The 24,669-nt window shown below is 37.1% G+C and overlaps 1 protein-coding gene across 1 annotated transcript in view; it reads left to right on the top strand.

Moving 5' to 3' along the window:
* Positions 1-24,669, top strand: part of ANAPC10 (anaphase promoting complex subunit 10) — a 309,570-nt gene that overhangs the window by 235,601 nt on the left and 49,300 nt on the right. The window contains exon 6 of the transcript XR_008296099.1: positions 24,155-24,278. The gene's annotated coding sequence lies outside the window, so the exon portion shown is untranslated. The remainder of the gene's footprint in view (positions 1-24,154; positions 24,279-24,669) is intronic.

The raw sequence follows: 24,669 nt of genomic DNA on the forward strand, positions 1-24,669 counted from the left end.
GTCACTAAAATACCACTTAAGTGGGATGTCTGTTTTCATCTGGTTTATATCTAAGATTGAAGACACATGGCTCTCTGATTAACTCTGAAACCATTAACACCACAGCTTCATCAGAAAAACCACAGAAATTAGGGTTAAATGGGTCCTCCTGTGATTTTCTCTAATCCTTTTCCAGCTTTATTGGCTTCTCTCTCTGCTTCCCCTACGTCTCTCCGTCTACTTTTTACTTGGGAATGAACTGTCTGTCCATCTCAGACCTCCCATACCTACTCCCACCTCGACACACATATTCTTCCTCTTGCCCAGTTCCTGGCTGCAGAATGCAGGCCATGCCCCTCTCATCCTTCTTTCTGAGCAATGAGAAAATAGAAAGATAACAACTGCCATGGATTCCTCTTGTTGGTAGGTGTCTGGTCTGAAGAGAATAATTCCACCTTGTGCAGCCACAAAAATATTTGCCATTGCAAAAAATAATTTTCATAATTCTGTGCTTCTGCTTAACCTCAGTTGTTTGAAGTCCTACTTATTTTCTGTAACGTAGATCAAATAGTGTCTTAGTGATGTTACTCTGATGTCAGAATGAGATGATGGACTTCCTTTGCATTTTGTTTCTACTCAAATTTTAATATTCCTATCTGTCACAGCTGGAATCTCAATTCAAAATCCTGGAAGTGACGGGGTGCCTGGGTGTCTTAGTCGGTTAAGCATCTGACTTCAGCTCAGGTCATGATCTCACGGTCTGTGTGTTTGAGCCCCACGTCGGACTCTGTGCTGACAGCTCAGAGCCTGGAGCCTGCCTCAGATTCTGTGTCTTCCTCTCTCTCTGCCCCTCCCTCCCTCATGCTCTGTCTCTCTCCATCTCTCAAAAATGAATAAACGGTAAAAAAAAAAAAAATCAAAATCCTAGATGTGAAAGCAATGTGGAAGCAAATGGTTTTATTTTTTATAACAAGTTTTTACCTTGTTACAGTCCCATCGTTGTTTTTCTTCCCCCCCCTCTTCCAGTGGCTGCATCTAAGTTTGGATGTGGCAGAGACAGAATTAATGGCCCCAATTCTTTACCATTTCCTTATCATGTAGCTGTGTATTGCCCTCCAATTGTAGACAAGATTATCCACAGCCCTTGACTCTGGGATCTGCTTTAGTCAGTGGGATATTGGCAAGCATGATGTGATCAGAGTCTTGAAACAGGTATGTAGAGTTGAGTTTGCTCTCTCTCCGGCCTTCACTGTCACCATTAGAAAAAAAAAAAAAAAAAAGCCTGGCTTAGCCTACTAATTCCAGGAAAAGTGTGAGAGACACGTATAGCAGAACTTATCCCCAGTTACAGCAGCCTAAGTCAGTGAACTCCCAGCTGACCTGCAAGCATATAAAGTAAATAAATGGTTATTATTTTAAACCACTGAGTTTTGGGATAGTTTGTTATGCAGCATTTTTATAACAAGAGCTAACTGATCCATTAGGTAAATTAGGGTCAAGAGAATGGCATCTTAGTAAGATTCTTTGATACATCCATGTCCCCATCTATTCTTTGATCATAAATCCATTGAAATCATTGTCATGTTTTTCTCATGTTGACCAAAAGGTCCTTAGAATTCAGATCTTCTCTCTCTCAGCTGCATCTGTGATCTTCTTGTGCCTTACTGGGTCATGGGAAACTCAGGCTATTTGAGGCCGGTTTGCTTGGTTACCCTGGGTCACGTTGAGGCAACTCTGAAGGACATGTTACTTCTCTGGTCTCTACCTGAGATCTAAGGTATGGTTTCCTCTGATATTTAACCCCTTAATATATCTGGGATTTCTGTTATTTTTTCTTCCCCACATAAGACTCATAGGTAGAAGTGGAACATGATGAATAGGGTTCCTTATCAGAGAAATAACCTAAGTCCGAGGTCTGTTATTTCTCTAAATTTTCCACCCCATCCCTCAAACCTTTTATCTTTCCTGGGGCAGCAAAACTAATTGATTGTGTATTCTTCCAAATCTGTTGTTTATTATGCAAAGTTTGGATCTTGGAATGTTCAAAGCCTTAACTGGGAAGTCTAGAATTTGACACTTTTGTTCTCTTCATGCAATTAATGTCTTATGGTAAAGTTCTGTTGCTTGAATGAAGGAGGGTTATGGGGTAAAATTGTGAGGGGGGGAAAGTATATGTTAATGTAGCACAATATTACCCTCCTGTACATTCTGTTATCAATAAAAAATGGAATTGCTAACCCTATTAAGCCTCTCTCCTGAATTTCATATTTATATATCCAGCTGCCTATTTGAGACGGCATCCTAGGTGTCCTGTAGAGATCTCAAGCTCAACATGTCCAAAGTGAATACATCTTCTTGCCTTGATGCAATCACTCTCCAGGTTTTCTTATTTCAGTAACTTGGCATATTTATTCACCCAATTGTTTGGGAAGATCCTTGGGAAACCTTTCTGACTTGTGGCTTTCCTTCAGATGTTACATCCAATCATCAATGTACATCCTGTCCAGACAAATGTCACTGTCATTTCTCACCTGGACTACCACAGCAACCTCTAAACTCCTAAACTGTCTCTCCACTCCAGCTTCTCCTTTTTTCCTAGTTAATTCTTCACACAGTAGCCATCTTCCCATAATATAAACCAGGTCATGTCAGTCTGTGCTAAAAGTCCATTTATGCATTTCTGTTGCTCATGAGATGGAATTCAAAACTCTTAATCTGGCCTTTAAGGCCCCACTCTATGTGTGTCTCCAGCCTCACTTCTTGTCACTTCTGCCCCAGCTCTCTTTGCTCTTGTCAATCTTCTGTCAGTATCTTGAATAATTTATGCTTTTTTATGCTTCCAAGCTTTTGCTCAAATTCTTCCTTTTCTGGAGGAGTCTCCCCATTTGAACCTCCCACACATCACACACTCTTCCCTAGCTAATTCTTATAGTTCAACTTAAATATTATGTCCTAGAAGACTCCAGCCCTGATTTCTCTGTACTCCATGATGTACTTGTATATCATCCTGCTATTTTCTAAAACTCTGTTACAATTACTGATTTTTCTTTAAGTAATTTTTTTAGTTGAAGTATACATTATACAAAAATGTGTACTAATCATAGGTGTATATCTTGATGAATTTTTATGAAATAAACACACCCATTTTATTACCCATCCAGACCAAGAAATAGGACATTAGCAGCACACCAGAAATCCACTTATACCTTCTTCCAAGAACAACTGCCTTCAAGGTAACCACTATCTTGACTTCTGCCATCATAGATCACTTTTGTATTTTCTTTAATTTCACATACATAGAATAAATAAATTGGTATGTATTTTTGAGGTCTTCTTTTGCTCAATATTATGTTTGTGAAATTCATGGTTTGTATGGCAATAATCTTCCTTTCCCATCCTTTTCAATGAGTATACCACAATTTATTCTTTGGTTTACTGACATTTGGGTGTTTCCAGTTTTCAGCAGATATGAATGCTACTGCTACGATTAATATTCTTATATCCTTATATCCATTCTTGTTTTTGTCTTTTGCTTTTGAAGATCTATACATTTCTATTCTACATATATGTAGGAGTGGATTGCAGGGTCATAGGCAATATGGCAATATGTTTAGCTTTAATAGATATTGCCAAACAATTTTCCAATGACATTGTACTTATTTAAACTCCCACCAGAAATGTATGAGAATTGGGGTGCCTGAGTGGCTCAGTTGGTTGGGTGTCCCAGCTCTAAGTTTTGGCTTGGGTCCTGGTCTCGTGGTTTGGAATAGAGCCCCACCTCACAGCCTGCTTTGGATTCTCTCTCTCCTTCTCTCTGCCCCTCCCTGGCTTCTGTGTGCTTGTGCTTGCTCTCTCTCTTTCTCAAAATAAACATTAAAAAAAGAAGTTTTTGAAAATTTTAGTGACTTTACATTCTTGCTAACATTTGGTACTGTCAGTATTTTTTATTCAGTCATTCTTGTGTGTGCATAATGGTATCTTTATTGTGTTTTATAATTTGCATCTAATGACTAATGAAGTTGAATATCCTTTTGTTGGCCATTTGTATATACTGTTTTGTGAAATTCTTATTCAAGTCTTTGGGCTACCATTTTTTTTTCTTATTGATATGTGAGGGGTTTTGTGTTTGTATATTTTTTAATATGTCTTGTATGTTATCTCCTAGTCCTTGGCTTGTCTTTCAGATTTCTGAGGGTGTCTTCTAAGAACAGACGCTCTTGATTTTAATGAAATATAATTTATCAATATTTTTCTTTGTGGATTTTTGTATCTTATTTAAAAAAAGTATTGCCTACCCTAGAATCATGACTATATTCTCCTGTTTTCATTTTTCTAGAAGCCTATTGTTTTAAATTTAGTTCTACTACCCATATAAAAATGGTTTTTGTGTATGGTGTGAAATATATAATTATAAAAATGAATAAATATATTTTTCATATCCAGTTTATTGAAAAGACCATACTTGTAATGCATTAATTTCATCATAAACAAGTGTGGGTTTGTTTCTGAACTCTGTTCTGTTACATGGTTGATTTAATTCTGTTAAATGGTAATTTAAAGTCTCTTCTTCTACTTGGACTACAAGTTCCATGAAGGCAGGAGCTATGTGTATTTCTTATTAAATAGTATATTCCTATTTTTTACAATATTACCTGGTGCTCTCTACAGTTTTTCTGAATATTGAATGAATTGTCATCTTTCATAAACAGTTTATTTTATCTTATTTTATTTTATTTTTTTAACGTTTATTTATTTTTGGGACAGAGAGAGACAGAGCATGAACGGGGGAGGGGCAGAGAGAGAGGGAGACACAGAATCGGAAGCAGGCTCCAGGCTCTGAGCCATCAGCCCAGAGCCCGACACGGGGCTCGAACTCACAAACGGCGAGATCGTGACCTGAGCCGAAGTCGGAAGCTCAACTGACTGAGCCACCCAGGCGCCCCTCATAAACAGTTTAAATGATAGAATGCATTCACAAACTCATAATCATCTGTGGACTAGTATTAAAATGCTAGCTACTGTTATCTATTCTATGGTTTAAGTTTAGTTGTAAGAATGGTGATCTCATGCTCCCCCAGAAGACACATACAGAAATATTTTCATTTTTTGCACATGATTATGTGTACTTAAAATATATTAAATCATTCATTTTGTGGAAATGCTATCAAGCTAAGAATTTGTTATTGATGCTAATCTTTTCTTTCTATCGTATTCTGTTCTTTCTACTCATTATTGGTACATAAACTTTTTTTCTATGTGTGTGCTCTACCTACATTTTAAAAATCTTTTGATTACATAAGTATTACCTGGATACATTCATTTTTACAAAAATTAAGACATTATGGAAAACAGTATAGAGTTTCCTCAAAAAGTTAAAAATAGAACTACCCTACGATCTGGTAATTGCACTACTTGGTATTTACCCCCAAACTACAAAAACACTAATTCAAAGGGATACATACACCCCTGTGTTTATTGCAACATTATTTACAATAGCCAAATTATGGAAGCAGCCCAGTATATCCATCAATAGAGGAATGGATAATGAAGTTGTGGCATATAAATATATATATATATATATATATATATATATATATATATATATATATGAGTATTATTCAGCCATAAAAAGAATGAAATCTTGCCATTTGCAACAACATGATTGGAGTTAGTGTTGTGCTAAGTGAAGTAAGTCAGTCAGAGAAATACAAATACTATATGATTTCACTCATGTGGAATTTAAGAAACAAAAGAAATGAGCAAAGCAAAATTAAAGAGAGAGAGAGAGACACAAACCAAGAAACAGACTCTTAACTACAGAGAACAAGTTGATGGTTATCAGAGGGGAGAGGAGTGGGGGATGGGTGAAATAGGCAATGGGGATTAAAGGGTGCACTTATTGTGATGAGCACTACTTGTTGTATGGAAGTGTTGAGTCACTATATTGTATACCTGAAACTAATATAACACTGTATAACTATACTGGAATTAAATAAAGTTAAAAAAATTAAGACATTATAGATAAAACTAAGATCAGCACTTTCAATCTCATATCCTTTTCCTTTTTATCAGTTATGATCATTGTTATCTTTAACAATGAACTATTGGATAATATATAATAATATTACTATATTTCCAGTAGTATATTGGAATGTTTATATATACTTGAATATATTCCAATACACTATATGTAACATACAGTATAAATAATAATTGTACAATAATTACATATTATATAATATTATGTTGTATAATATATATTGTAGTCTACATTGCACATTATACTTTATAACATAGAGGCTTAATGCAAAGATTATCTGGATTCAAATGTAAGTTCTTCCACTTTGGGCGAATTACTTAACCACTCTGTTTCAGTTTTCTCATCTATAAAATGGAGATAATAGTCCCTATATCACTGTTTCTATTTTTGCTGTAAGAAGTCAATGATCTTCAGAGCACCTGAGTGGCTCATTCGGTTAAGCGTCTGACTCTTGATTTTGGCTCAGGTCATGATCTTGTGATTCATGAGTTCAAGCCCTATATCGGGCTCTGTGCAGACAGCACGGACCCTGTTTGGGATTCTGTCTCCCTCTCTCTCTGCCCCTCTCCTGCTCACTATCTCAAAAATAGATAAATAAATGTTAAAAAAAAAAAGAGATCAATCATCTTAAAAAAGTTTATTTATTTATTTTGAGAGAGACAGAGAGAGGAGCATAAGCAGGGAGGGGCAGAGAGAGAGAGAGGGTGAGAAAGAATCTGAAGCAGGTTCCATCCTATCAATGTGGAGGTCGACACTGGGCTTGATCCACAAACCGTGAGATCATGACCTGAGCCGAAATCAAGTTTGACGCTCAACCGACTAAGCTACCCAGGTGCCCCATGAAGTCAATGATCTTCTAAAGAAATACAAAATCAAAGAAAGTATCTTTCATATTTACTTACATATTTACCATTTCTGATGCTGATTACTCCTTCGTGCAGTTACACATTTCTATCAGGTATCTTTTTCTGTTTGAAGAACATCTTTTCTTCTAGTGCATGTGTGCTGGTGATGTATTTTCCAAGCTATGATTTGTCTGCAAAGTATTTTACCTCCATTTTTGAAATATGTTTTGGCTGGCTGTAGAATTCTACATTGATGTTTTTGATTTTGATAGTACTTTATATATGTCATTTCACTATTTTCTAGTTTTATAGTTTCTGACAAAAATCTTTTATAATTTTTATAGCTTTCTATGTAATATGTCTATTTTTCTGGCTTATTTAAAAATTTGTCATGACTGTTTTTCAATAATACCGTTATAAGCTAGTTGGTGTGGTTTTTCCCTATGTTTATTTTACTTGATGTTTGTTCAGTTTCTTGGACTTTTATGTTTATAATTTTCATTAAATTTAGAAAATATTCATCCAGTAGTTCTTCAGATATTTTCTGTCTTTCCATGCCCCCATATTTTTTCCTACTGATATTCTAATTATTGGCAAATTAGTCTGTTTGATACTGTCCTACAGGTCACTAGGGTTTTATTCATTTTTTTGAAAATCTTATTTTTCTTTGTGTGTTCTTCATTCTTTGGATATTTTCTCTTGCTATAACTTTATGTTCACTGATTTTTCTTCTGTTAATCCCATCCTTTGTATTTTTTTATCCTTTAAAACTCCATTTAGGTAATTTTTATATCTTTAATTCTTCTCATTATGTTCATTTTTTTTCCTTTAAATCTTTGAGTATGTAATATTAATTATTGGTATTTTAAAGTCATTGTCTGAAAATTTATCATACTCATCATTTCCTGTTCTTTTCTATCAATGGATTTTTATCGTGGTTATGTGACATTCTTATGCTTCTTTAAATTGTTTTTTAATGTTTATTTATTTTTGAGAGAGAGAGAGACAGAGTGTGAGTGGGGGAGGTGCAGAGAGAGAGGGAGACACAGAAATGGAAGCAGGCTCAGGCTCTGAGCTGTCAGCACAGACAAACTCACGGACTGCGAGATCATGACCTGAGCCAAAGTCGGAGGCTTAACCGACTGAGCCACCCAGGCGCCCCTCTTACGCTTCTTTAGATGCCTGATTATTTCTGATTTCTCATTGGATTCCACACTCCTGATTTTGTTCTTTCATTGTATTTTGTTCTAGCAAGATCAAATTATGCAGATCAGTTTCAACCTTTTGATTCTTTTAAACTTTGCTCCTGTGGGTTTAAAACAATCTTTACCCTCGGGCTAGGTTAGCCCCACTCTAGAGTCTGACTTTTTTGCCGTCTCCACAGAATGCTCTGCGTATTATGAAGTTTCTCCACTCTGACTGGTGAACTGTTCATAGCCCCATTACGGGAATGGTTCACCCTATTCCCAACCTCACAGAGTTTTATTCTGTGGTTGTGTAGATCATCACTCTTACAAAAGAGGACTCCTTTGCAGATCTTTATAGTTGTCTCTTTACAGTTTTCTCATCTCTGGCACTCTGCTCCATAAATGTCATTTTGACTTCTCTGAATTTCAATTTCTGTCTTCTCAACTCAATGAGGATACTGGGCTATGTATAATTCCCTCCTTGAGCTGCTTAGAAACCGCTACCTGGCGGAAAGCCAAGAAAATCATAGGGCTCATCTTGTTTGCTTCTCGGGGATCACAGGTTAATGCTGCCTATTGTCCAATGTCTGAAAAGAGTTGTTTCATTTACTTTGTCTAGTTTTCTAATTATTTACAATGGGAGGATAATTCTCCTAACAGTTCCATGATATTTTATTTTCTACACATTTAAACATTATTCTTCCTTTCTTTTGGAGCAATTAAGGTGTTTTTTGGTTGGGTTTTTGTTTTTTTTTTTTGGTCATTGTGTAATTTTACTATTTTGGTTGAGAAAATGTCCATTCTTCTGATGGTTACTCTTGAATTTAGGGAACTTTCAAGAATCTGTGGATCAGGGTTTCCAGACACATGTCACAAGCTGTGCACTGAGCAACTCCAGGGAGAATTATTTACATGTACTTTACAGCTGGTATACAAGAGGATCTTTACATATCTGATCATATTTTTTCTTTACTGTTGGATGATAGTTTGTCTGAATATAGAATTTATGTTCAAAGTTATATCCCTCTAGATCTTGAAAGGTATCACTCCTTTTTAAAAACAGTCACCTGTGTTGCTTTTAAAATGCCTGATATAAATTTGATTCTCCTTCTGTTCTAGATGGCCCATTTTTAAGGTAGCTTATAGGATTGTCTAATTGTCTTTGATGTCCTGGAATTTTAGAGACTGTACTCAAAAGTATAGGTTTTAAAACACTTGTTCCTGCTTGGCAGTCTGTTGGGTTTTTCCGTTTGAGGCCTCATGATATTTTTAAGCTGTATGATATAGAAACTGTATTAAGGATAGAAAGTGTGTGTGCTTGTGTTTGACGTGGGGGAGAAAAGATAGTCAAAGCCTCATCCTCCATTGTCCATTAAGGACACTGAATAGAATAGATATGCCTGCAACTTAGCATAACTATTTTTTAAAATATTTATTTATTTTGAGAGAGAGAGAATGCAAGTGGGGGAGGGACAGAGAGAGAGAGAGATTGAGAATCCCAAACAGGTTCTGCACTGTCAGCACAGGGCCCGACGTGGTGCTTGAACCCACAGACCATGAGATCATGACCTGATCTGACATTAAGTGTTGGACGCTTAACCAATGGCGCCACCCAGGTGACCCTAGCTAGGGATAACTATTTTTTTCTTTTGGGTATACACTTAGAAGTGTAATTGCTGAGTGGTGGAGTGGGTAGATAGTTAACTTTAGGAGTCACTGCTAAACAGTTTTCCAAAGGAGTTGTGCCAATTTACACTTCTACTGGCAATCCAGTTGCCAGACATTCTTGTCAACTCTTGGTAAAATTGTCAGTCTTTTCAGCTTTTTTCATTCTGCTGCCATGTGATGCTATCTCTTTGTGGCTTAAAATGACTTTCCCTGATGAGTAGTAACTTGGGGCCCATTTCCAGATGTTCATTGGTTATTTGTATGTCTTCTTTTACAACATATCTGGTCATTTCTTTTACTCAGTTTAAAACAGTTTTTAAAAGATATATTCCATATGTGAGTCCTTGCTGGATTTTTGTGCTATAGACATATTCTCCTACTCTCTGACCTGTCTTTTCACTTTCTTATTCTTGTCTTTTGATGAACATAAATTCTTAGGATTAAATAAAATCCAATTTAATAGTATTTTCTTTTATGGTTAGTGCCTTTGCATCTTGCTTAAGAAGTATTTTTCTGCCTGAGGTCATGTATATTTTTTCAAAAGCATTTTTTATATGTTTTTTTTTCTTTTTATATTTATGTCTATGATGAACTCAAATTGGTTTTTTTGTATGGTATGAGGTAGGCCTCAAGGTTCATTTTCTCCATATGGATATCAAATAGTTCCAATATCATTTACTAAAAATTATCATTTTTTTCATTACAGAATTTCAGTGGCAATTTTTTGCGTTGGATTTATATTTAGTCCATATTCTACAAATTTGATTGTATTTATGTGTTGGTTTAAATGCGATTCTTTTTTCCATTCCATTGGTCCAATATCACACTCTCTAAATTACTCTAGCTTTATAATACGTCTTGCCATCTGGTGGTATTGTTTCTCCAAATTTGTTCTATTTCAACATTTGTCTTTCTAAGTTCTTTAAATTTCCATATAATTTTTTCCCCTCCCTGGTATTTAGCTTTCAATTTCACTGGATCTATAGATAAGTTTGAGGAAAATCAAATCTTAATCTTTAAACAAAATTTTTTTTAATCTTTATTTTTGAGAGAGAGAGAGAGAGAGAGAGAGAGAGAGAGAGAGAGAGAATGAGTGGGGGAGGGGCAGAGAGAGAGGGAGACACAGAATCAGAAGCAGGCTCCAGGTTCTGAGCTGTCAGCACAGAGCCCAACACGGGGCTCGAACTCATGGACCGCAAGATCATGACCTGAGCTGAAGTCAGATGCTTAACCAACTGAGCCACCCAGGCAACCCCAAATCTTAATCTTAATCTTAAATTCTTCATCTTAATTAAATCTTAATGTTGAATTCCTCCAATCCATTAATGTGTTCCATGTCTTGATTTATTTAGGTCTTCTTTACTGTCTCTTTAATATTTCATAGTTTCAGTATAGTGGTCATATACATCTTTTGTTAGGTTCATTTCTAGTTATTTTATTTTTTATGAGATTATATACAGTATTTTTTAAAATTTAGGGGTGCCTGAGTGGCTCAGTTGGTTAAGTGTCCGACTTCGGTTCAGGTCATGATCTCATAGTTTGTGAGTTTGAGTCCCATGTCAGGGTCTGTGCTGACAGCCCAGAGCCTGGAGCCTGCTTCGGATTCTGTGTCTCCCTCTCTCTGTCCCTCCCCTGCTCTTGCTCTGTCTCTCTCTCTGTCTCAAAAATAAACATTAAAAAAAAGTTTTTAAAAATAAATAAATAAATACATAAATAAAACGTCAAAATAAATAAGTAAGTAAATAAGTAAAATTTCAATTTCCAGTTGTTTTTTCCTTAGGTCATAGAAACACAATTACACTTTGTATATTGATTTTGTTTTTAGTGACACTCTAAATTCACTTATTAATTCTAATAGTTTGCAGATCATTTTGAATTTTTTATTTACATAGACATGTCTTCTGCAAATAAAGATAGTGCTTTTTCTGTTTTCCAATATTTTTATCTTTCCCTTCTTTTTCTTTGTCTTTTTCTTTTCTATTGTATTGAATAGGGCTTCCTATACAACGTTGAGAATATGTGATGATGGTGTACATAGTTGTTTTTAGACATTATTGGCTATCACCACTGAAGATGTGGCGCTACTGTGACCTAGTGGGTACAAGCCAGGGATGCTGCTAAATGTCCAAAATTCACAGGCTATACTCCCACGTCAAAGGATTTTCTAGACCCAAATGACAATAAGTTGAGAAATCTTGGTGTAAAGGAAAGCAGACTAACATCTCATAGACCTCAGGGAATGGCTACTGATAGTCATAGCCTTGACCCTGAATCATTAGGAAAACATTAGATTATGATCAGTGTGCCCTAAAATATAATTCATTCTAGAAAGATTTATGTAAAAGTGGTTAATATTTGCAACACTTTGGGGCTTTCAGATATGTTTCAACTGTCTAAAGAATTAATTTATTTGAAAGATCTTATTTCCAAATAGTGCCAAATGCAGGAAGTATTACAGAAAGTCAAGACCTCTTTACAATTTTTGTATTGCTCAAGGTAATTTAAAAAACATTTCTGGCTTACTGGATTGATATTTGCACAAAGAGATTATTTTTTTAAAAAGTTCTAAAACAAACTGTGGTTTGGACTTCAGGGCCCCAATGACCATTCTTCCTCTCTATAGAGTCTTTTACACAATAGTCAGCCTGGACCTTGGACCTAAGCAACATTTGTCTATCAGCTGGGAGCTCATTCAAAAGGGTTCCTCCTGCAGACCAGTCATTCCTTTCACTTTCCAACCTGGGGCAGACTCATTTGGCGCATGGAAAAGCCAACTAAATTTGGTGTAATTGCAGCAGGTTTCTGGAATTCATCTGAATGGCATGGAGGAGGAGTAGGAAGGTGTCATAGAAGAGAATTATGCAAAAGTTCAGGAAAGGATAAAATGTGCTGGAAATAAAATGAATAAGCAACGACATCTGGAAATTGATTGAAAAAAGGCAACAACTGAAAGTGCATCTGGGGAAGAGAAAACAGGACCCAGATCGCCACAGATCTGGAAACATCAGGAGCCTAGAGAAAGTTCTATTATAAAGAAAACAAAACAAAAATCCCTGTGGCCTGGTGACATGCATTAGAAAGCAAACAAATTTGGGTTGACTTTCTGACCAAGAGATATCTATCTATATTTAAACATGCTTTGTGAGCTACGAAATATGTGCAGAAATGAAGCCCAGAAGAGTCAGAAATTCCAGGGGTAAGGAAAGATGGCACTGCTGTAGCAAAATACAAAACGGTGCAGGGTTGAGTGGAGATGGTCTTTGTAACTGATAGGTCACATATTAGGCAGCAGTAAACAAATTTCATTGACTCTTTGATCACTGCATTTATGTCTCACATTCCACCTGTCTCCTTAATGAAATAATTTCTTGAGTCCTGGGTCACAATATCATCAAGATGACACTGGCTTGTGATGTGGCATTAGTGTATTTCTAAGTGTATAATGTAACACTGAATAATAGCCACACTGGCACTGCTGGCCATAAATCATGCTATTATCTGCTGGACCTCAATGTCATCATTTAAGTCACAGAGGAATGAGTGTGTACTACAATCTTAAGATACAAAGTAAATCTGTCATATCAAATCTCCAGGGATGATGAGGTAAAGACCACCAGAGCTTCTGGCTAGTGATTCTTATGGAGACTCAAAACCAGGACAGAGTGCCTTTCACTGCTGGGATTGTGATGGGACTATTTGTCAAGAACCCAGTCGTGTTACTCAGGAAGCTAACAGATTTTTTCCTGCGGTAGTATTTTGGTGCTTTGCTTTCAATATCTCTTCCCTTTAGTTCTTTTGGTCCACTTTGTAATGCTAAACCTTAAAGTTTAAAGAAAAGATACTATTTTGTAGTGCATATTATACTAATCCGTGGAGAGGAAGACGATAAGGAAGTCATCTATTCGTAAAGCATTTGCCTGTAAAGGCAAAAATGACACAGTACACAGATACCTCCTGTTATGGGTTGAATGCCCCCTAACTTCATATATTAAAGTTGTAACCCCCAGTATCTCAGAATGTGACAGGATTTAGAGAAGTAATCAAGTAATTAAAGAAGTAATTAAATTAAAATAAGGACATTAGGGTAGGCCCTAATATGACTGGTGTTCTTATAGGAAGACAAGATTCGGATACAGACACACACATAAGCAAGACCATATGAAGATACATGGAGAAGACAGCCATCTACTACCTAAGGAGAGAGGCCTCAGAAGAAACCAGCTCTGCCAAGACCTGAATCTTGGACTTCTAGCCTCCAGAACTGTGAGATAATAAACCTCTGTTGTTTAAGCCACCCAGTTTGTGATACTTTGTTATGGCAGCTCTAGAAAATTAATATATCCACATAGAATTTGATATATTTTTCTGGATAAACAAATATTTTCTTTATGTTTAAGTGGAGTATTAAACAAATACTGAGTGTTGTAAATAAAATGAAGAGATAATACCAAATAGCCTCTACAAATATTCCTAACATAAAATGGACATAGTGTGAATTCACCCTCCATGATACAAACGTTGTCTTAATTTGAATTTTCATAGACTCAGCCCCACAGACTGGGATTGGAGTATATTCACTATTTGGAAGTGAAAGCAGGAAATCATGCTCAAGAAGTAGAGAAGTAAAACAGAAAATTTGGGTTAAAAAGCAGACTGCCATCATAGGCAACTGGGGCTCAATCCCACTGAAGACCTCTGGAAGAGAGTATAGAACATGCCTCAGAACTGTTGCTCTTAAAGAGTGAGGCAGGTGCAAACAATAAAATATCTAGTAAAAAACTTAACCAAAGAGATGAAAGACCTATACTCTGAAAACTAAACTACCGTGATGAAAGAAATTCAAGACAATGCAAAGAAATAGAAAGGCATTCCATACTCATGGTATGGAGCCACATCAGGCTCTGTGCTGATGGCTCAGAGCCTGGAATCTGCTTCAGATTCTGTGTCTCCTTCTCTCCCTGCCCCTCCCCCACTCACACTCTGTCTCCATCTCTCAAAAATGAATAAATGTTAAAAAAAATTTTTTTAAATAGGGGCACCTGTGTGGTTCAGTCGGTTGAACGTCTGACTTCGGCTCAGGTCATGATCTTGCAGTCTGTGAGTTCGAGCCCTGCATCGGGCTCTGTGCTGACAGCTCAGAGCCTGGAGCCTGCTTCGGATTCTGTGTCCCCCTCTCTCTGTGTCCCTCCCCAGCTCATGCTCTGTCTCTCTCTCTGTCAAAAATAAATAAACATTAAAAAAAACTTAAAAAAAAATTTTTTTAATAAAAGTAACTACCCTACAATCCAGTAATCGCACTACTGAGTATTTTCCCCAAAATACAAAAATATTAATTCAAAGGATTATATGCACCCTTGTGTTTATTGAAGCATTATTTACAATAGCCAAACTGTGGAAGCAGCCCAAGTGTCTATCAATAGATGAATGGATAGAGGTCATGTCTACATACAATGGAATATTATTCAGCCTTAAAAAAGGAATGAAATATTGCCATGTGCAACAATATGGATGGAGCTAGAGAGTATTATGCTAAGTGAAATAAGTCAGTCAGAGAAAGACAAATACCATATGATTTCACCCAGTTGTGGAATTTGAGAAACAACAACAACAACAAAAAAGAACAAAGGAACAAAAGAGATAGAAAAACTAAGAAACAGACTCTTAACTACAGAGAACAAACTGATGGTTACCAGAGGGGGGGTGGATGGGGGAGGTGAAATAGGGGATTAAAGAATACACTTCTCATGATGAAAAAAATTAAGTCATGACATCCATGACTAGCCTAGCCCCATGCCCACTACAGCATAAACAATGGTTGCTCACCATCAATATCACCATTGTTAAGATGGCTGTTATTACCCTGGTAGACGGCTGGAGTGCTCTGAAAACCTGGCCCTCCACAGCTCAGTGGTAACAGGTTCTTTTGGGGTGCCTATGATAACCATGTTTTTACCCAATTACAATTTGTTTTTTATCTCCCCTTACAAGAGATTAATACTGAATCAATTCACTCCAACATAATCTTTAAAAAGAAAAAAATATAGTCTCATCAACCAAAATATCCAGGCCATCTGTCCATATTTCCTGGCTGGGAAGAAGTGTTCAGAGGTGCTCACTCACATGAAAGACTCCCATCAGAGTCATCTTCCCAGAGTGTGTTAATTATTTTCAGTGTCTCATGGAAGCATGGGTGACATGTCCCAGCTAAAGGCACCAGGGATGAATCAAGGGTTATCAGTCTTCTATGCACTAGCAAGGGGACCTCAGGCTGTTACCTGCCCACAGTTGGGAGTCCATCTTGTAGAAGACATACCAGGCCCAATGAGCCCACCTAAATGAACACTAAAACTGAGCCTGAAACCCCCAGTGAAAGAGCCTACATGAGCATTTGGGACTTCCGGAAGGGATGTAAGGGCCCAGAGATGGTAGAGTGCTCCCAGGAGATAAATTGGTGATTTGGGGTAGCAGTCATGAAACTTAGTTGTTGAAGCTGACTTCAACTTCAAATCCCACGTTTGTCTCTTATTACCCTTGTGACTTTGGACAAATCTCTTAATACGCTACTTACTCCAGTTCCCTGCCTTTAAGGAACTGGAAGGTAAATGGGGACACGGGTGAGCAAGGGCGGTAATTGCAAGAGAATGATGTGTACTGTCCTAGAGGTAAACCCAGGAGATAGTGGGAGAAAAGAAAAAAACAAAACAAAAGAAAAAAATGAGGCAGGTGTAGTATTTATGCATCAAATCCATTTGTCATTGCTTGAAAGCTGCACCTCCCTGGTAGCCCTCCCCTATTCTGCTCAGGCAGCCAGAGTCCTAGGCAGAGGGTCTCAGCTGCCTACAGTGAGTACTCAGGCTTCCATTGAACAATGAGGTCCACGGGGATATGGACAGGGCACTGAAGGGACACTGTACATATGCTTTCTGTGTGCTAGTGTCTCTTTGGAGGAAGCCTGTGATTCAGGTGGTACTGCTCTAGCGGTAGGCCAGGGGCTTAGGCTTGCTGAGCCTGCCAATCAAGTCATTTCACCCCCACAGCCATAGTATTTGGTTCACAAGTCCCAAGCCAGAACACAGAGCTCTCTCCAGGACTTTTGCCAGCAAAGAGGCTCCCTCTTTACACTGAGATTTCTAGCTGCAAAGCTGATGAAGGTGGAAGCTACCAGTAGCTATCTCTAGCTCCAGGTCAGGAGAGCTGGTCTGAGGTTGACATGATCATACCGAAAACTCATCAAGAGATGGTACACAGGATATGCCCCAGGATCCGGGCTTAAGCTTGGGCGTCATACATGAGTCCATCAATTCCCTTTGTTTGCTAAAATTATTTGATTGGGGTTTTTGTTACTTCAAACTAGAAGAGGCTCATCTTTTTTTATTTTTTAATGTTTATCTATTTTTGAGAGAGAGAGAGAGAGCGAGGGAGGGGAAAGAGAGGAGACACAGAATCTGAAGCAAGCTTCAGGCTCTGCGCTGTCAGCACAGAGCCCGACACGGGCCTCGAACTCTCAAACCATAAGCTCATGACCTGTTTTTTTCTTTTTCTTTCTTTCTTTCTTTTAGGCTCATCTTCTTACCAATAAAATTATTTGTGCATCATATATATATATATATATATATATATATATATATATACTTTCACTTTTCTTTTTCAGATTTTAACATTTTAGGATACTAATAGTTTTGTTTTAAGTTACGGTAAAATATACTTGACATAAGATATACTTTTGTTCAGTTAGCTCAGGCTGCTGAGCTAGAATACCATAGACTGAGTGGCTTAAACAAGACAAATATATTTCCACTGTTCTGGAAATTGGGAAGTTTGAGACCAGGGTGCCAGCATGGCCAGGTTTGGGTGAAGGGCTTCTTCCTGCTCTCCAGATGGCCACCTTCTTGCACTATACTCACGTGGCCAAAAGAGAGCAAAAGACCTTTCTTGTGTCTCTTTCTATAGGGCCACTAACCCCATTCATGAAGGCTCAACACTCATGGCTTAAATAATTCCCAAATATCTCACCTCCAAATGCTATCACATTGGCAATTAGGGCTTCAACATACAATTTTTGGGAGGACACAAATATTCAGTCCATAGCACCATTTTATCCATTTTTAAGTGTCATTAAGTTCCTTCATCACTGATTGTGATGGTGTGCAACCATCACCACTCTTCATTTCCAGAACTTTTTCATCACCCCCACCAGAAACTCTGTGCCTATTAAATACTAACTCACATTGTCCCTTTTCTTGGCCCTTAGAAACCACTGTACTACTTTCTGGCTCCATGAATTTGCCTCTTCTATATACCTCATAGAAGTGGAATCATACGATATTTTTTGTTTTGCATATGACTTATTTCACTTAGCATAATGTTTTCCAGGGTCATCTGTGTTGTACCATGTGTCAGAATTTCATTCCTTTTTCAGGCTGGCTAATATTCTATTGTATGTATATACCACATTTTGTTCATCTGTTTATTTTTCTATGGACAGTTGGATTCTTTCTACGTTTTGGCTATTGTGAATAATACCACTGTGGACATTGGCATATGAGCATATTCTGCCAGCAGGAGCTCAGATCAGTCCTGAGGTGTCATTCAGCAGTGTAAGGTTCTGGGCTCTGGGGTCAGGGCCTGGCTTCCACAGCTTCAACATTGGCGAAGAGCCCCAGTTTCTCACTCTCTCTTATTCCTGCCCACTGCCTCCTTACTTTTATTTATTTACTTACTTATTTACTTATTTTCTTCCAAGTTTTTATTAAATGCCAGTTAGTTAACATACAGTATATTAGTTTCAGGTGTAGAATTTAGTGCTTCAACACTTCCATACAACACCTGGTGCTCATCACAACAAGCGCACTCCTCAATCCCCATCACCTATTTAATCCATGTCCTCCCCCTTACCATGCCCTGCCCCCCACCCCTCTCCTCTGGTAATTGTCAGTTTTTTTCTCTATAGTTAAGAGTCTGTTTCTTGGTTTGTCTCTCTCTCTCTCTCTCTCTCTTTTTTATCCCTCTATGTTCAGCTGTTTTGTTTCTTAAATGTCACATATGAGTGAAATCATATGGTATTTGTCTTTTCCTGACTGACTTATTTTGCTTTTCGTTATACTCTCTCACTTCATCCATGTCATTGCCAATAGCTGGATTTCATTCTTTTTTATGGCTGAGTAATATTCTACTGTATATACACATACCACATTTTATATCCATTTATCAGTTGATGGACATTTGCTACTTACTAGCTTTTAATCTTTGGCTAGTTATTTGCAATCATAATTATACCTATTAATAATAAATATAATACTTAGTAATATGATAGCCATGATCATGAATCCACACTGTGCGAATAAAGCATTAGAACTATATGTGTATTCCAGCTAGTTGTTATAGTATTAAAGGGTGATGTGTCAAACGATTCTTTGCAAGCAACAAAATCTAGCTCTGACTAACATAAACAAAACAAAACAAAGGGACATTTATGTGAAAGCTCCTCAGGAGTTCACCAAACTGATGGGGAGACAAGTTTGGAAAAAGCAACATGAAGCCATTAGAGGGGGCTCCTAGAAAGACAGAACCCCGGCTGTTTCCTCTCTCTTTGAGTCATTCCCCTCGATATTCCAAGTTTCAGAAGAGGGAGTCTGGTAAGGTTGATCCTATACCAACTCATCCTTGGGTGGGGTCAGGTTGGGCGTGTTGAGAAAAGAGTAGTCAGGGAGGAGGAGGGGGATCAGCAGTAATGGAAAGGATGTTCCCGGATCCCTTTGACTTCTGAAGCCCAATCCAGGGCATCTGAATTTACCATATCACTAACGTGGTACACAGTGGGCGAGATGTAATTCCCCAAAGGAAATTAGAATGTCTTTTGGATTTACCACTTAATTTTTTTCACATAAACCCTAAAATAAGAGAATGAAAACTCTTGGATTAGAGTAGTGCTTCTCAAATTTTAATGTGCATAGGAATCACCTGGGGAATCATGTTAAAATGCAGATTCTGATTCAACAGATTTGAGGCAAGCCTGAGATTTTTCAGGTACTAAACTCGCAGGTGATACCTTTCATGCCGACCTATGAACAACACTGCAAGAACAAGGCATTACAAAATTGTGTGTGTGAGCAATGATTTGATACTAATAATTCATCTTTTTATTTTTTATGTTATATATAATTTAAAATTTCTTTTACTGAGATACAATTCACATACTGTAGAATTCATCATTTATAGTGTACAGTTCAATGGCCTATAGTATATTCACAAGGTTGGGTGAATATTCATCACCATCTATGGGGCCCCTGGGTGGCTCAATCGGTAAAGTGTCTAATTCCTGATTTTGGCTCAGATCGTGATCTGGATGTTCATGAGATAAAGCCCTGTGTTGGGCTCTGTGCTGACAGCACAGAGCCTGCTTGGGATTCTCTCTCTCCCTCTCTCTCTGCCCCTCCCCTGCATGAGCATGAGTGCTGTCTCTCTCTCAAAAATAAGTAAACATTAAAAAAAAATCATATTTCAGAACATTTTCATCATCCCCCCAAATTTCCCCTATTAGAAGTCATTCGCCATTTCTTCCTTTCCTCAGCTCCTGGCATCCACCAAACTCTCCTCTGTCTCCATGGAGTGGCCTATTCTGGACATTTTATATAAATGAAATAATACAATATGTAATCTTTTATGTCTGGGTGCTTTAACTTAACATAATGTTTTCATGGTTCATCCATCCAGTGCAAGCCTGAGACTTCATACATTTTTATGGCTGAATAATATTCCATTGAATGGACATCCCACATTTTGTTTATCCTCTCATTAGTCCAGGAACATTTGGGGTTATTTCCATTTGGGGGCTATTATTAATAGTGATGTTGTGCACATTTGTGTGCATGTTTATGTGTTTACATACTCCAGATCTCCTGCGTATATATCTAAGAGTGAAACTCTATGGTTAACTTTTTGAGGAAGTGCCAAACTTTTTCTCACAGAGGCTGCATCACTACACACACACCAACAACAATACTTCGCATCCTCATCAACACTTGTTACTATCAGTCTTTGATTACAGTCATTCAAGTGAGTATGAAGTGGTATCTTATTGTGGTTTTTAATTGCATTTCTCTAATGGCTAATTGTGGTAAGCATCTTTTTATGTGCTTATTGGCCACTTATATATTTTATTTCGTGAGATATCTATTCAAATCTGTTGGCTATTTTTTGCTTGATCTGGTCTTACAGCTTTTTTTGAAGTTTATTTATTTATTTTGAGAGAGAAAGCAAGAGTGGGGGAGGAGCAGAGAAAGAGAGAGAGAATCACAAGCAGGCTCTGCACTGTCAGCATGGAATCCAATGTGGGGCTCTAACTCACGAATCGCGAGATCATGACCTGAGCCGGAGTTAGATATTTGGCCAACTAAGCCACCCAGATGCCCCTCTTTTGTCCATTTTTAATGGGGCTGTTTGTGTAATTTTATTGTTTAGTTATAAGAATTCTTTAACACTTCTGGATACCATTTGTCCAAAAGACTATTCTTTTTCCCGTTAAATGGTGTTGGCACCATGGCACTTGTCTAAATCGACCATAGATGTGTAGGTTTATTTCTGGATCCTCAATTCTATACCATTGATTTATATGTCTGTCCTTAGGCTAGTACCACACAGTCTTGATTACTATAGCTTTACAGTAAATTTGAATTGGGAAGAGTGAGTTCTTCACCTCTGTTCTTCTGTCAGATTTTTTGGCTATCATGAGTTCTTTACATTTCCATATGAATTTCAAAGTCAGTTTGTTAATTTCATCAAAAAAGGAAACTTTCTTTGGGTTTAGTTTTACCCTCCTAAGATGAAAGGATAGGTTATTAGTTTGAGGCCTTCTTTCTTAATATAGGCATTTTACAGCTATAAATGTCCCTCTAAGTACTGCTATAACTGCATCTCATCAGTCATGGTATGTTGTGTTTTAGGTTTATTCATCTTTTTTTTTTTTTTTTTTTAGGTTTATTCATCTTTAAGCATTTCCTGATTTTCCTGTATTTCTTCTTTGAAGAATTGCTTTTTAAGAAGGTGTTGTGTAATTTTCACATATTTCTGCCGGTTTCAAATTTCCTTCTGTTATTGATTTCCAATGTTATTCTATTGTGGTCAGAGAACATATGACCATGGTACAATTTCAGTCGTTTTAAATTTATTGGTATTTGTTTTATGTATCAGTAAAAGCATATGATCTAACTTGGAAAATATCTCACATGCACTTGAGAAGAATGTGCATTCTCCCATTCTTAACTAGAGTCTTTAGGTATAGTTAGCTTAGAATGCTTTTCAAGTCTTCTATTTAACTGTGGATTTTTTGGTCTCTTGTTCTATCTATTATTAAAAGTAGAGTATTTGAAGTCTCCACTATTATTGTTGAATTGTCTATTTCTCCTTCAAGTTTGTCAGTTGTTGCTTCATGTATTTTGGTGCTCTGTTGTTAGGTGCAATTATCTTTGAGATAGGAGGGAAAAAGATAAGTTCTAAACAAAATTTCATTTATTCTCTTTTATTATTACCCATGTATTTACCTTTACCGACTTTCATTTTTCTTTATGTAGATCTGAGTTGCTGTCTAGTGTCCTTTAATTTCACCTACAAAGTCTCTAGTATTTTTGTAGGGCAGGTCTCTGGTTCATTTATTTGTTTCTTGTTTAATTAATTCAGAAAGAAGATGATGTAACCATATGGATAGCTATGAAATCTTTAGAGATAACATAAAATGATAAAACAACAATTAGTCCTTGTTACAAAAAATATTTTGCATTCTTTGGAAATACTGTAGTTCTTTTATTTTGAGCCAGTTCTATAGGTTCTCTTGTTTCTAAAACTGAAAAAAAAATTCTTTTTTGTAAGAGTGATGGAAAAACCTTCCTGAATGTAGCAATACTAATAATTAAATTATGAAAAGCACTTCAGTCTTCAATTATGAAATAAATTCTTTGTGAAATCAAATCTAAGTCTGTAAACAATGGTGTTTGTTTAAAAAACTAGAACAAATAATGGAAAGTTTAGATAAAGGCACAGAACATAATTCTTGAATATTGAGTGGTAGGATTGTCTTTCATAACTCCTTCCAAAGTGTTTTATACATATTAATTTAAACCTCACAATTTTTCACTGGTAGATCATTTATCCACAAGTGTTTGCGAGTAGATCATTTATCCCAGAGATAGAGGATGGAAGTGAAGATACAACTAATGGAGTCTGGAATTATAATTTTCTTACCAGAAGCAAATGTTATTTCAGAATGGCCCTGGACTTTTAGAGAGAACTAGCAGGCTTCTATAGGCATAATAGCAGTTGTATTTAATCATGGACAAGAAGAATCCAAAATAGGCCTTGGCACACAGCAAGTGTATTTAGTGGCCTTGCACCATAGAAACATGTCAATTTGCAATGTACCATAATCCCACACTATTTCTGATCTTGCCCATCACAGACTCTCTTGTTTCTTTGGCCAGGTAGGCAGGGAGGCAAGTGCTCTCCTTCAAGTCACTGAGGAACTGATTGCTGTCATAACACATCTGTTGATATCATTTGGGCCAAGCATGTATTGTCGATCTTACTCAAGAATAGTACTTTGCTCAAAGCCCTTTTGGAGAGTTCCTTCCCAGCATGACTCATCAGGAAGTTTTCTCAGAAACTTAGTGGCTATCTGTGAGGTCCAGCCACTAATGATCTACCTTCCTGTTCGGGCAGGATATTTTCCCTTAGCCAACTAAAGAAATCCTTTTTATAAAGAGTCCTCCTGCTGAGCTTTTGGAGGATTAAGTGCCTAGTTGAGTGCCCTCCACCAGGCAAAGCTGGAATGGATTTGGTTGATTTCCTAATTCTGTGGAATCCATTTTGAAAACTGTCAACCAAAGCAGATTAACAGAATGATTACCTTGGCTATTTGTAGATTCCACCCATGGTTCTGAGGGCTTGATATCAAGTCTTTCCTATCTTGAATGTGATGCACTGAACAAGGAAGAGCAAAACAACCCATTTCGATGAATCTTGATACTTTATGAAAATCAGGTCTAAGACTAATCCAATATGATTTTTCAAGAGAAGTCTTGTTGATAGACAAGCTATTTTTCTCAAGGTCTTTCCATCTAGCTGGTTACCCAAGGTCTAGTTTATTTACTTCTTCCACTAGGTGGCAGGACTTTTAAGCAATGTTGCAAGTGTGTCCCAGAAAGTTCTCTTGGAACAGAGAAGTTAGAATTGTCAACATTTGATGCAGGTCAGAAAGTTTAACTGGATTATGCCTCTGGGTTTCTATGATTACCTTGCTTTACATTCCTCCTGTAATGCAGTTTATTTTTCCAGACAAACAATGCATTAAGAATGTGCTTTTGCTTTTGGCATGATGTCTCAGTTGCAGAAATTATTTTAATCACAGATCCGTGACTGCAACATCTGTGGTTTCTTGTTTTCAGGAGGGAAGAGGAGTGCGCCATGGACTCTGAAATGACAAAGGAGATAATCTTTCATTTCCATCTAAAATGTCAAGGGAGGAGGTTGGAGTGTTTGGGCCTGAAAATACATAACAAGAAATAAAAGGTATGATATTTAAGATGTGGAAAATACTACAAATGTATAAGAGAAAGTCAGTTGCTTCTGTGAATTAGTATTTTGTGGATTATTGGGATCAAATTATGTTTTGCTTAAATTTCATTACCGAATAATGGCTCCTTTGGCCCATAATTTAAGGTGAGTGGCATTTGGGGTGATCCTGGCTAATTGAGAAATTAGTCAAGATACTCTAGAAATCGTGTCATCAAATACAAGGGAAAAATATTTTCCCAGCTTTCTGAAAATAAACTGGTGAAAAATGAAAAGGTCAAATTGCCATAAGCCCTTTGGCTTTTGTTATGGGCAGTTGTGAATAGCATCACTCACTCTCAGATAACTGGAGCTTGAGTTACATGAAATAAGCCTTTGGAATTAAGTT

The sequence above is a fragment of the Acinonyx jubatus genome, chromosome B1 (assembly GCF_027475565.1).
Source record: "Acinonyx jubatus isolate Ajub_Pintada_27869175 chromosome B1, VMU_Ajub_asm_v1.0, whole genome shotgun sequence".
Taxonomy (NCBI): Eukaryota; Metazoa; Chordata; class Mammalia; order Carnivora; family Felidae; genus Acinonyx; species Acinonyx jubatus.